Source organism: Haemaphysalis longicornis, unplaced genomic scaffold (assembly GCF_048455015.1).
Source record: "Haemaphysalis longicornis isolate Haplotype H1 unplaced genomic scaffold, Haemaphysalis longicornis Haplotype H1 scaffold_9, whole genome shotgun sequence".
NCBI lineage: Eukaryota > Metazoa > Arthropoda > Arachnida > Ixodida > Ixodidae > Haemaphysalis > Haemaphysalis longicornis.
Window position 1 is genome coordinate 83,888,561 of NW_027526460.1, and position 12,806 is coordinate 83,901,366.

General features: G+C 45.6%; 1 long non-coding RNA gene across 1 annotated transcript in view; it reads right to left on the bottom strand.

Moving 5' to 3' along the window:
- LOC144152258 (uncharacterized) overlaps positions 1 to 12,806 on the bottom strand; it is a 73,044-nt gene that overhangs the window by 39,694 nt on the left and 20,544 nt on the right. Inside the window, exon 3 of the long non-coding RNA XR_013319120.1 lies at positions 11,963 to 12,036. This is a non-coding gene — a long non-coding RNA (uncharacterized LOC144152258). The remainder of the gene's footprint in view (positions 1 to 11,962; positions 12,037 to 12,806) is intronic.

Genomic DNA, 12,806 nt, shown 5'->3' on the forward strand with positions numbered 1-12,806 from the left:
CTGCAAATACATGGGCTTCCTCGAAAAGAGTGCATGGTTAGGAAGAATAGCGATAACTCTTATTTCCTCAAGCGTTTCCCATATGAACAATCACATGACAATTGGACACTCAGGCGACTGCAACATTAGGCGGAGTTTCATTTAGTGTAAACATTTTGTGAGACGTTCTACTACATAATAATTGTCAGAAAGCCGCTCTAAGGCATGGTTTATTAAAAACATCCCGTCAAAATATATGCGACAGTTGAACGTGCAGATGGCTGTAAACTTCAGGCGAGTTTAGGTTACATAATGATTGTGTAATTCGCGTCTGCTGTGAATACATTGGCTTTTGCGGAGCGAAACAGACAGCATCAAATTTGTGTGTTAAAATAAAATTCCAGTCCTTCCGTCTTTGATTAATTCACCACAAATCCAAACTCGCTACCATAACCAAAATGATAATAATATAGATACGCATACATTCTCCAACTGGATTGGATATGTGCATTTTTTAATAAAATGTCTACTACATTTTTTGTACTCGGCGTAGTCACGGCGACTAGCATTAGGCCGAAGGGCAATGCAGGGGCATTTGTACGCGGCCTACATTTTTATGAGTTTGTTATTAGCGGACGCCCGAGAGTGTGGTATCTGCTTGGTAATCTGCAGCCTGGGTGCAAGCGTACGAGCGTTCACTGCAGACCCGCAAGAACCCCCGCAACGGGCTCTGTTGGCTGCATATTATACTTAATTCTACGTTTGGCTACGATAAAGCCTGATAAAAATATCAAAATTGTCGAACAAATTCCGCAGCTTGTCGTTTTGACCAACCTTACCGGTGCGGCGGTGGGAATGAACAAACACATCCAGTGTTTCTTTTTAAGTAATTTCGGGAATAAACCGAATTCAAGAACATTTGTTCTTTCGATGGGGACTTTATTGTTTTTTTATTATATATTCCGTTTGTTTGCATTTATACTTTTGCTTAGGTAATCGCTTCAAGCTAGATTAGTTATACTTTTCAAGTTCCGTATTTCTCTTGTCGTTTTTCGGTGGTTGTTATTTATTTTATTTTATTACGGTGTGCTAGAAAGGTTTTCCTGTCTATTTTTGTGTGGTTGGTATGCCACTAAGCATTTTAGTTTGAAATGGGTATAAGACTGGGCTTCAATGGGGCCGGGATATTTCCAGACAGATCTGAAATCCAAACACTCCGTTCCCTGCATTGTCAATCGAAAACTGCTCCCGCCGTTTGGTAAGGAAAGAATAGAAATTACGACTGTAGGGTTCGAGCATGAACAGTTATCGTTCGCTTTTCATATTAGTAATCGGGGTCGTTTCGAAAAATTATTGTTTTTAAGTATGGTAGTATAACTGGAACGATAAACAGGTTCTTATTTTTATCGAGTACAAAACCATTGTTCGGCAGATCTTGACGGTCATTCTTGGCCAGAAAAAAAATTTCGGGCACCTAGGCATCATTAATATGGGAATAGGTGGGCATTCCTTATTGTTGAGCTATGAAAGCTTTGCGGTGGGTACGTTGGCATCGCTACCGATGGGTATTCGACAACCGACTATTAGCCTGTCATGGCTGCTGACATTGTCATTTGCGGATTCACTTTATTCCGCGTGGAACAGGCCATAAGTTTGTTTAGGGCTGCTGTCAGCTTCCCCTAATAACAAACCCTACTGGGTGTGTTGTTAATGCTATATTTGTCCTTAATATTAGCAGACTTTTGAGTTCAGGCTAGCCGCCGGTAAGGCACGTCGTCCCTTTGGGGACGATGTGCCACTTCCTACCTCCGCTCGCGGCCATAAAGAGACTTCTTACACTACCCGGCGCTTATTAAAGTGGCTGTTATCATCACTGGCCAATCTATTTGAGTTGTTATGTGAGGCCGCCGAAGCCAAAAGAAGCTTTTGTGACAGGCTTCGATGGGAACAGAAATTTTTATGACTGGTGCTGGACACGTTTCCCTGGGAATGCCATGTGTTTCTCTCACTTAGGTATATCAACGGTGTGTAATGCTTGTGCTTCAAACCTGTCGCAGGGTAGGTTCGCTGGCGAGCCGCATGTCAGCACAGAACACACCCTAGGTTAGAAATATGCTCTTCTCAGGAGAGCAGAAAAGAGTTAACCAGAGCTTGAAATGGGGCTAGTTGGTTTTTACTCGGAACATTGCTGGCGCTAGGCGGGACAAGAACGATAAATTACACACAAATGAAGCGCACACTACCAACGGATTTATTAGTCACAACAAAAACAACTTATAAAGGAAAAATTCAGATGACGTGAAAGGTGGAGTTAATCAATCTCGCTGAAAATGTGTACAATATTTGTCATATTTGTCATTACCAGATTTGCATGTGCAGAAATGCTTCCGGTATGTGGATGACTTTTTGGTTTGCCTAAAGCCAGGCACTGACATTGAAAGTAGCATCCCTCCAATCATTGCATCGTCTGCGCACCAGGGCCTTGATTTCACCAATGAAAAACCTGTTAATGATGCCATTCATTTCCTTGACAGTAACCTGAAGACGGGACTGTCACACACGTGTTGGTGCTATCGCACGAGAGGAGAGCAGGCGCTGCTGCCATACGACTCGGCACACTCAAAGTTGATTAAGAGAGTCATAGCCACTTCTTGCATGTCGCAAGCCATCACAAAATCCTGCGAACAGAGGGTCACTGAAAATCTGTCTTTTCAAATTGACCGTGTAACAAAAATCGGGTTCACTAATCAAGTACTTGTCTCTGTTGCAGAAAAAGTGTTAAGAACAGTGGTAAAGGAGATTGACAAAGACAGCAAAAAACCAAAGAAGCGGCCGTTCGTTCTACAGTACATCCACAACTTTTCCCACACATTAAAGAGGGTTGGCACGAGGCATGATGTTGCGGTTGTTCTTTCTGCTCCCAAAAAACTAAAAATGCTGCGCAAGATGCCTAACAAAACCAGAGATACTAAACAAACATAATGTGGCATTAACCACACGAGTAAGTTCGTCGCGTGCTGCTCTGGGTTTGTCTATAAGATACCTTTGTCATGCAGGAAGGCTTATATAGGCCAAACTGGATGCTGCGTTAAAGAACGACTCAGAGAACACAAAAATACGTGCAAGCAAGTCTCAGCCCCAGGGCACTTGACTGCCCAATGCGCCAGACATGAGTGCTCTGCGAAATTCGAAAGCACCACGATCCTCTTTAAATCTTCAGAAACGATCACCCGCGAGATAGGGGAAGTCTACGCCATCCGAAAAGAAAAAGACTATCAGTTCGCCATCAATTGCACTATCGAAAACTGAGATGGCACTACTTGACAGTTCGGAGGCAAGCGCATGCGCATGACAAATATTGTACACATTTTCAGCGAGATTGATTAACTCCACCTTTCATGTCATCTGAATTTTTCCTTTATAAGTTGTGTTTGTTGTGATTAATACATCAGTTGGTAGTGTGCGCTTCATTTGTGTGTAATTCGTCGTTCTTGTCCCGCCTAGCGCCAGCAATGTTCCGAGCAGAAAAGAGATGCGCGTCACGTTATAAGACTGCCTCCTACGCCCGGCTCTGTAGTAAACTTACGGAGAATAAACAGCTGGAGTCATTTTGATGCAGCTCTTCCGTCATGTCATCTCCCAGATGCCCGCTGTGATGGTGCAGTTATTCATTCTTAATCACAGCGCGAAAGACGTGACAGACAGAAGAATAACCACGGGACAGGCGCTGACTCTCAACTGAATTTATTGAAAACCCGCCACAAACATTTATACCGAAAGCAAACAACGCCGCACATTTTAAAGTAGCATAGAAAAACAAAGAAAACCAGATAAAAGAAGAAAAGGAACATGACTTATTTACCCTTATCCATGAACTGGACCTTGTTATCAGCAAGCACCACTCAAGGGTGGCTCACGCACTTTTCGCCTCTCTTGCTAATGTGATAGGCTTCGACTATCTTTCGGTGTAACTGCTTCGGGTGCTTGGTAACAATAACAGTTTCCCGAAACATCCGGTGGCAGCTGCACGTGTGGCAGTGTGATGGCACAGGTGGTCGCTGACATTTGTCAAAGGAGAGCGCATGCTCTCGCAATCTAACATTAGCACACCTACCAGTCTGGCCTATGTATGACGGGCCACACCAAAGAGGGACTTGGTACACGACGCCCCTTTGGCAGTCTACACACCTGTTCCCATGGTTTCTGCCACACCCTGATTTCGCTGCCCTTCTTGCCAACGAATCCTTTCTTTGTATGGCAGCACACATTCCCCCTAATTTACTTGGGGTGGTAAAAACCACCATGACACCATACCGACTGGCAACATTCTGCAAACCATGCGACGTACGGAGCACATAGGGAATCACGGCCAGTTGACTTCTATCCGGTTTTTTGTTCTTTATCCGGGTCTCCAGGAGACTTGACATGCCTGATCAACTTGTTACGCAAACTTCATAGCACTGCCCTAGGGTAACCTGCCGCCTCTAGCCTCTCTAACTGACCTTCGAAGCTCTCGTTCACAGTATGGCGGCAGGAGGGGGCTAAGGCAGAGCTTAACACAGAGAAACACACTCCATTTTTTACTCATTTAAAATGTCCTGAGCCATTACTTAGGAGGGATTTCTCAGAGCGAGGGAACTCCATCCAACAGACATAGCCTACCTGAAATCTTAAACGGAGTACCAGGAACTTCAGCTCTTGGTGTTTCAGCAGAGTTCACAAAGGCAAGGTAATCATACACAAATCTAATAATGTTGCTTTCCATACCATACAGGTTTCGCTCAATGGCATGGTCGAGTCTGCTAAGAAAAATATCGCTGAGAACTGGCGGAACGCACGTTACAATACAAACACCGGATCTTTGCAGAAACAACGACCCTTCCCAGTCTACAAAGGTAGACTGCAGGTAAAAATTTAGAAGTTCCAAACACGACTCTACAGAAATGCCACAGCGCCTCATAAAGATCTGTTCATCATTGTCTTCGACAATGCACATCTTCAAGCTTTTCGTCAGCTCAACATGTGGCAGGGAACAAAAAAGGACTTCAAGGTCAACACTGAGCGCTCGGCAGTCCCTTAGATGGCCTAGCTTCGAGAAGTCCACAATTCGGCTGAATCAGGAACCCGAAAGGTGTCAATATTGATTAGGCTAGACAGGTCCCCCTGTAGAAACTCCGACACTACCCGCTGCCAGGAACCTCGTTCAAAAACAATGGCCCTGAAGGGAAGGTCTCGTTTATGGTTTTTGCTGAGAAGACGTCGAGGTGCCCTTTCGTAGCGGACTTAGCTCCAGATACCAAGCGTTCCAAACTAAGCTCGTTTGGGAGGGCCAAGGAGTCTCCTTTACTTCTGACGATTTGGCTGTCATGAGTTCAGCCATAAGACATACACATCTTAGCCCGTATTTATGTCTCATTACTAATGCGTAACTAGCCGCCGCCGAATATCCTGAGTCATTGGCTAAGTATGACGCGCGACCACCTTTAGCTGCCCCTAATAGCATTGCTAGAATTCACCACGACCGGATTTATAGATAGCGACCTGCCCATTCGTGCTGATTCCGCGTTCTGAATTTGTTATTTCTTTTTTAAAGCAAAGCTTTTTACCTCTACCCCCCAAGGGTTCTTTCGCGACCGTTGGTGTCACCAGAAAACTCTAGCGAACAAATAAAAGAATTTACTGGCACCGCCGGGAATCGAACCTGGAACTAATAGACTAACAAAGCGAGAGCCCGCTGTCTTACCGATTTAGCTACGAGCCCACGCGAAGACTGGGAAGACAGGTGGTGTACTCACCTATCATCTCTACGGGTCTACCCCCTGCGTTCTCGCTGAATGCCACGTGAAAGCGTCACGCGACCACTCACGCCCGTCTAGTGCCCTTGTGCCCAGCTTGCGCCATTTGCTAAGAGTTACAAAGATTAAAGGAAGCTCAGACCAATGCATGGCATCTCTCTTCTAGTACGCCAATGTGCTAACGCCTGTGGCCTCCAGTGTTCACGTAAACAATCACAGCTCCTTGTCGTCCGCCCTCACGCCAAACCAAGGAATACATTCAAATACTCCTTGATGGCCAGGCCATCACTCCAAACCCCATTATCAAGATCCTGGGCCTACATCTCGAGGCTAACCCCAAGAGTGACGTCTCCTTGAAGCGCCTCGAAAACAGCAATAATCAAACCATACACATGATCAGGCGAGTTGCCACCAAGAAGCGAGGCCTAAGGGAATCCAGTACCTTTCGCTTAATTGAAGCTTTTGTCCTCTCGAGAGTTACTTTCGTCAACCCCCTGTATTCTTCTCGAAAAGGAAGACATAGAGATGCTTTATATAATGATTAGAAAGGCGGTCGAGCAGGCCATTGGTCTTCTCATGAGTGCATCCACACAGAGGCTGCTTAGCACAGGGCTCCACAACACGGTGAAAGAGCTAATAGAAGGCCATCTTTCTAAACAGAAGGTGCGACTGAGATCTGCGATGGGTAACCGCATGCTTCACCAGATTGGCTGGGCAGCCCAGAATGTCACTCCGCTTGGTGTACTCCCAGACTCTTGGCGACTAAAAGTAAATATGCTCCCTTTGCTTAGAAATATGAACCCCTCACATGACGAGGGTCACCGAAAAACACGTGCTCAAGCGCTAAACACCACCCTCGGTGGGGATCATGGAGTTATCACACAGACGCCTCCAAACATCGATGGCAGCAATACGCCATCATCATGGCTACCCCCAGAACCAACCTCCTTGCGTGTACCTCGCTTAGGACCCAAGAAATGACGGCAGCAGAAGAGGCGGCCATCACCTTGGCTCTCGCTCAACCAGGGGTTCGGAGGGTAGTGATCGATTCCCAGCAAGCCTACTGGAATTACTAGTACGGTTGAGTGTCCTGACCTACAATGCGCGTGCTAAAGAACAACTCCCCAAACGGTTCCATTCAGCTCATCTGGACACCCCCTCACGCTTCAATTTTGGGCAACAAATACGCCCACCCAACAAGCCTGCGCTTTTACCACCTGAGCTATGGAGCTGCACGAGGACAGTCACGCGCTTGTCACGTTCAGGGAGATAACCCAGCATTATCGCCTTCTGAGACAGACCGCACCTTCGCCCTACCCTGACCTTTCCAGAGAACAACAAACTACCCTACGGCTCATACAATCCGGGCTCCTTCCCCCAGCCTACGCGTCTTCACTTAATGTATCCCAATCGCCGACGCTGAATGTAAATTTTGCTCAGAAGTAGGAACACTCCGCCCCTTAATCGGGGTGTGCGACTTTAGCCATGAGCGCCCTCCTCTCTTTTCGTCAACTACACAACGAGAGCAGTAGAAGATGCTGCGGTCCAGGCCCTCTCTATCTACCCAGCTTCAGCGGGTGGACAGAACACAGGCCGCGCGGACTGCATATGGGCCCCACAGAAAAAGGAATCACTCCAAAGGGCTGCACTCTCGGCCGTTCAGAAATCTGAACAGAAGTATTTCTCCCTGCTCCTCCTTCTCTGCCGCAAATCTCGTCGCCTCCGTCCGCGGCGCAGAGACGAAGAGCGATCGTCTAACACCGGGTTGGAGCTTACTTAAATTTTATAAAAAAGTTTCCACTCTTGTGCTACACCAATGCAGCTCAACCAAACACCGCTCATGCTTCATGCATTGATTTAACCTTAACAAGAATATATCTTTGAAGTAATAAATGGTGTGGTTAAGTGCATTTCACTTCTCTCTGGTTTTGCTATTTGTACAGCGATGTGAGTGAATTTAAGTGACCTCGCATGGGTAATCGTTATGGGTGCCATTTACAGCTTTGCTTTCCAACCACATTCACAGGGTGAATTGGCGCGATTTTTTTGTTCTTGGCGGAGCTACTGCACCCGCTGGCACTGCATTTAATCCTCATGTCTCCCTTCTATGCGCATTTTCTCGGCCTGCCATCGTTATTTTTCTTTTTCTCGGTGCGTTGTGGTCTATCATTGCCGATTCATAATAAAGGAAGTGCACGACTTCTCTGGGCTCGACGGTGTGCTTAATTAAGAGTGTTTTACGCGAAATTTTCACTTACCTATGATGCTGAAAGCACACGCGCACCCCTCCGGGATATTATCCGCGAAAAACTGTACACACCTGCTAACCGTTTGCTAACGCGTTTAATGGCGTTCCACGAGTTTTATAGCGCGCGTACATCCGAAAAAATAAATTTTGACAGAAGGAGCAAAGTTGAGTGCGATAAAAAATTCAAGCGCACGGATGTATCTCGAGAGACAGAGAGAACACCTTCTATGTAAAAACCTCGCGTCGCTTAATAATGAAGAATGCCAGTCGCCAGGGTTGAATAAGGAAGAGATTAAAAAAGTTAGGTCGGAGCTGGAAGATACAGACCGGGATAAATACCAAGGCGCTCTGGTGAGAGCAATTCCTGAAAAGTTTCTAATGGGTGAAGCGCCCACCAAGAGAGCGCTTCAATCAGAAATTGTAGAAATCGCATAGACGAAATCTAAAATCGCGGAGTGCTCTCGAGTGACCAGGCCCAGATAGAGGGTGTTTTTATTTATTTTTAAGAAGCACTTTTCTCTGTCCATAAGGTCGACGCCAATAGGTTCAGGGACGAATTATTCAACTTAATGCCTAGAATAGAAAAAGACATGAAGGCTGTCCTTGCTATGCCAATCACCGTAAATAAAATTATAAGTGCCATTGATCATTTACCCCCGGTAAAACGCCAGGCCCAGATTGTCTAGGCGCGTGTTTATACAAAGCCTTCAAAGGCACAGTTAGCGCAGTGTTATGCGAAGTTTACGCCGAAACCAGAGTGAAACCAGATATTTTGCCTGCCGTTACCTAGAATTCGCAGGGGCGGCGTCCCGAACGCAGAACCGTCGGAAACGGCCGGGTTAGAGTGGTGGACGCCGCCGCTGTAGCACGGACCGCTGTAGCATGGACGTGCGTCGGCAGAAAGAAAGCGGCGAGGAGCTTAATTCGAAGGGTGATAAAGCGGAACCTAGCCATCCCGATGTGCTAGCTCGGTGATACATCTCCGCGCGACACAAGCGCGGCAACCGAAAGAATTCTGCATGGTAGCTTAGTGATTTTCATTTATACTGATTTGAACAAGTTAGTTTAGTAAGTTTGAGAATTGCGAGAAAGCTGAGGGAACGCTTATAATCGCTATTTATCTGAACCAGTTGCTCCTTTCGCCTTTGTAATAGCTGCTAAAACACAACCGAATTAGTATTCACCAATTTAAAAAAATGAATCCCCTTCGTGGCAACCTGTGCGTTTCTCCAGCGTTTCTCCAGCAGCCAGATGTATGTGTGTGGTCTCTATAATATGTTTTCGCGGCGTAGAAACAAATCCTTACGCTATATTTGCCGTACAACAATATAATTCCGTCAGGTTCGGGTTTCCCAGGAGGTGCCACTGAACAAGTTAATCAGGCCTTGCGAAGGAAATGCGCGATGGACGCGAAGCTGCTCTAAAACAGGCCCAAAACAACCGTCGCTAAAGCAGACAACACAGCCGGCTGAATGGTCCCGCTCACGCGACTGCCAAAGTGAGCGCGCCGGCGAGCAGGGAACGCTGGGTAAATTACATTCGCAGCACCATCTACAGTGTGCTCCGTCGCCGAATTCGCCGCGTTGGGAGTTTGTTGTCGCTCATACAACAAAGAACCGTTGGCTGGTGGAGCTAGAAAGCTTTGCTTTAAAAAAATATGTAGTTTTGCTTCTGGAGAAAAATTAGAAACCACTGCATAAAAGAATTTCCCATTGAATTGCTTGTGGAAAAACACGCAACACCGACCGCACCGCTGGAGTACCACCAGCGCCATTTGGCAGTGGCCCTGGGTACGCATGATTGGGTAGTCCCAACGGAAAGGTCCAAGCGGTCCCACCCGACAGTCGTGGGTCTTTGTCGGTTTGTCGGTCAGTATTATACTGAAATTGTACCGAGTCGTGCATAACTGCATACATTGCGCGCTAGTGTTGCATGGAACACGTGTGAAGAATGGCCTTAGTGTGGAGTAGTGGAACACGAAGAAAGAATGAGTTCACGTGGAAAGGATTTACGTGGAAGTGGGGCACAGAAGGCCAATCGTCTTTATACGACACTGGGAACAAATAAAGCAAATGCGCGGCCAATTTTCCTTCCAGTTAGCATCATGTACCCGTTAACTAGCCTCTTTTCATTGGAAACGTTGTATTTTACACAACTCTCAGGTTAGGCACAGGGTGCCGAATCAGTGGCCTATGTAACGAATATTGCAGTGGAACAAGCCAGCGATAACATAAGGCAGCCGGTCTCCGAACGCTTACAGTGTTATTACAATATATCGTTTGCGAGCATTACCAGCGAACTCAGGCGTTTATACTGCGCTAACGAAGCTCCCCTTTAAAACTTGCTATAACTCCAGGTTTACCCTTCTGTTTCGATAAATAAACAGTCACGACCTTTAGAATATTTTAATTTTTTTCATCTTATATCCGAGTACAATTGCAGGGTTGAGTGCGTCTTGGATATACTGGCAATGTAACTTACGCATTAACCATTATAAATAAAGTTTCAGAAAACGCAACATTGTCGAGAACTAAGCTAGTTGGTATGTATTCATTATGACGGACCAGCGCAAACTTAACGGCAGCACAGAATACAAGCTCTCACCAACAATTGACGTTTTATTAAAAATCGTGAAAACATTAAAACCCCAATAGCACTAATCACAGCCGTGACGAGGTTAGTGCGCACGACTTCGTTACAGGCGAATTCAAGCTGTTAACTGCAGCAATTCGTCTGTGCCGAAGTGGTGTGTTAATAGAATGGGTAGCACTTTCGCGTGTCAAATTATCAGAGAAAAACAATCAGGTTTCCCTGATACTGCCCTTGCTTCTGCGGCTAAGAAGGTTTTTCAAAACTGAAGCACTAGGAAGGTCAAGGCAGGCAGGGCAGAAGGCCAGCACGTTTCTGTTATCCCCTATCTTCACGCACTTTCGCATATGTAAAAAGATAGCTTCAGCTTTAACATAGACGTTATTTTTTCCGGCAAAGAATAATTTCGAAACGTTTTGTCCCATGATCGACAGGAATTCAGACAAAAAACAGGTTTGCAAAACAAGGAACGTGATGCAGAACACCAGTCACAATTTACTGCAAAAGCAACACTATGTACTGAATCCCCTTGTCGTGTGATGAGGTATACTTTGGACTGACGAGGCAGTTCATCAACGAGCGACTGCTTGAATATCGCAACACATTAGAAGAAATGCCCACGTCCCTCCTCCCACTGCACAGCTCTAAACATGGTTGTCACCCCAAGTGTACGAGTACAAGTATTCTGTTTGCACAAAAAGACGCGCGCACGCTAGAAATTTCAGTATTCCTCCTCATAAAAACATTCTGATACGATCATTAGTTTCCCCTCTGTGTCATAACTAGTATTGAGAAATTGCTTATCACTTGAGCTGTATTCTTTGTGGGGCTAACTGTGTAGGGCGCGTTGTCTACGTCACGGCTGTGGTTATGGCGCAGGAGCTTCTTTACAAGTTTTTAAGTTTTTCCGGTTTTCAATAACTCTTCAGCTCTTAGTAATCGGTCGTGTTGTGTCCCTTTCTTGTCCCGTTAAGTTTGCGTCGTTCCATTCAAATGAATTTAAAAAAGCAGTTCTTTACCAAGCTCCGTTACGGCGGCACGACAAAGACCCGAAATCAATTGGACAAATACGAACCTCAGAGCAGTAAAGCGTTAATACAGTGGTTGTTTCACAATTTTGGGCAGCGCAGTGCCCAGTATCCGCTACCGCTACAGGTTTACCTTTATCTACTTTTCATTTTGCTTTACCACAAATTATTGCGATCAAATTAGGCGATATAAGTTTTGCCAGAGGTTTTCCAGAATACCAACCGCTAAGATCAGGCTTATACAACAGTTTTATAAAACTCTATGTTGGAAGCTTCCCCGAGAGTGCGTAAATGGTGCTGAACAAGAAAGTGGCTAATCTCACCTGGGCTCTTGCTGACCTCCATCACGGGATTCCGAGCACGATATTGGAGTTTAGCATATAGTTGTTTGCTTATCCTATCAAAAAATGTACGAACGTTAGTGAATGGCGGGCACTGCTTCAAACGTGATTAAGGACTCTTTTTGTGAAATCACAGAAGCTGGTTTTTTAAAATAGGACGCTTTGTTGAAGAAATACGTATACTAGATTTGAAAACTACGGTTTTCTCAAATACTGTTAGACACACTTGAATTAAAAGGTGATCCTCCCATAAAAAGTATTTATGCCACTCGGCTGCTAGCAGAAATCACTTTATGGCAATTTACACGTTTTTGTTTAAACATAGATTATGAGATTTAAAGCTCCAACCCCCCACAGGCGAGGAGTCGCGCCGTAGTGGAGGGCTACGGATTCATTTTGACCACCTGGGGACCTTAGCGTCCGCAGAAATCTCCAACACTAGCGGGCTTGTAGAACGCTTTTCGCCCCGATGAGAGAAGTGGCCGGCACGGCCGGAAATGGAACTGGCGTCTTTGGGCTCTGGAGAGCAACGCCTCAGCTACTAAGCCCCCGCGGCGGGTGTTTATAGGTTTTTTCACATCGTAAAGAAAACCTCTATTATCTCTTTCAATATTTCTGCGCTGCCTCATTTCCCTTCCAGCAATAGGTTTCCTCATGGAGAAAGTAATACATATCGCTCCAAGGTACTACGCTTCTTTAAATAGAGACCATCATGCACATTTTTTTCTTCCTGCAGTTGCAAATGTCCCTTTCTGCACTAAAAACGCATACTCAATAAAACAAAAATCAAGAAAGCACTGAAAAAGGCCCAGATGTGGCATTTCGA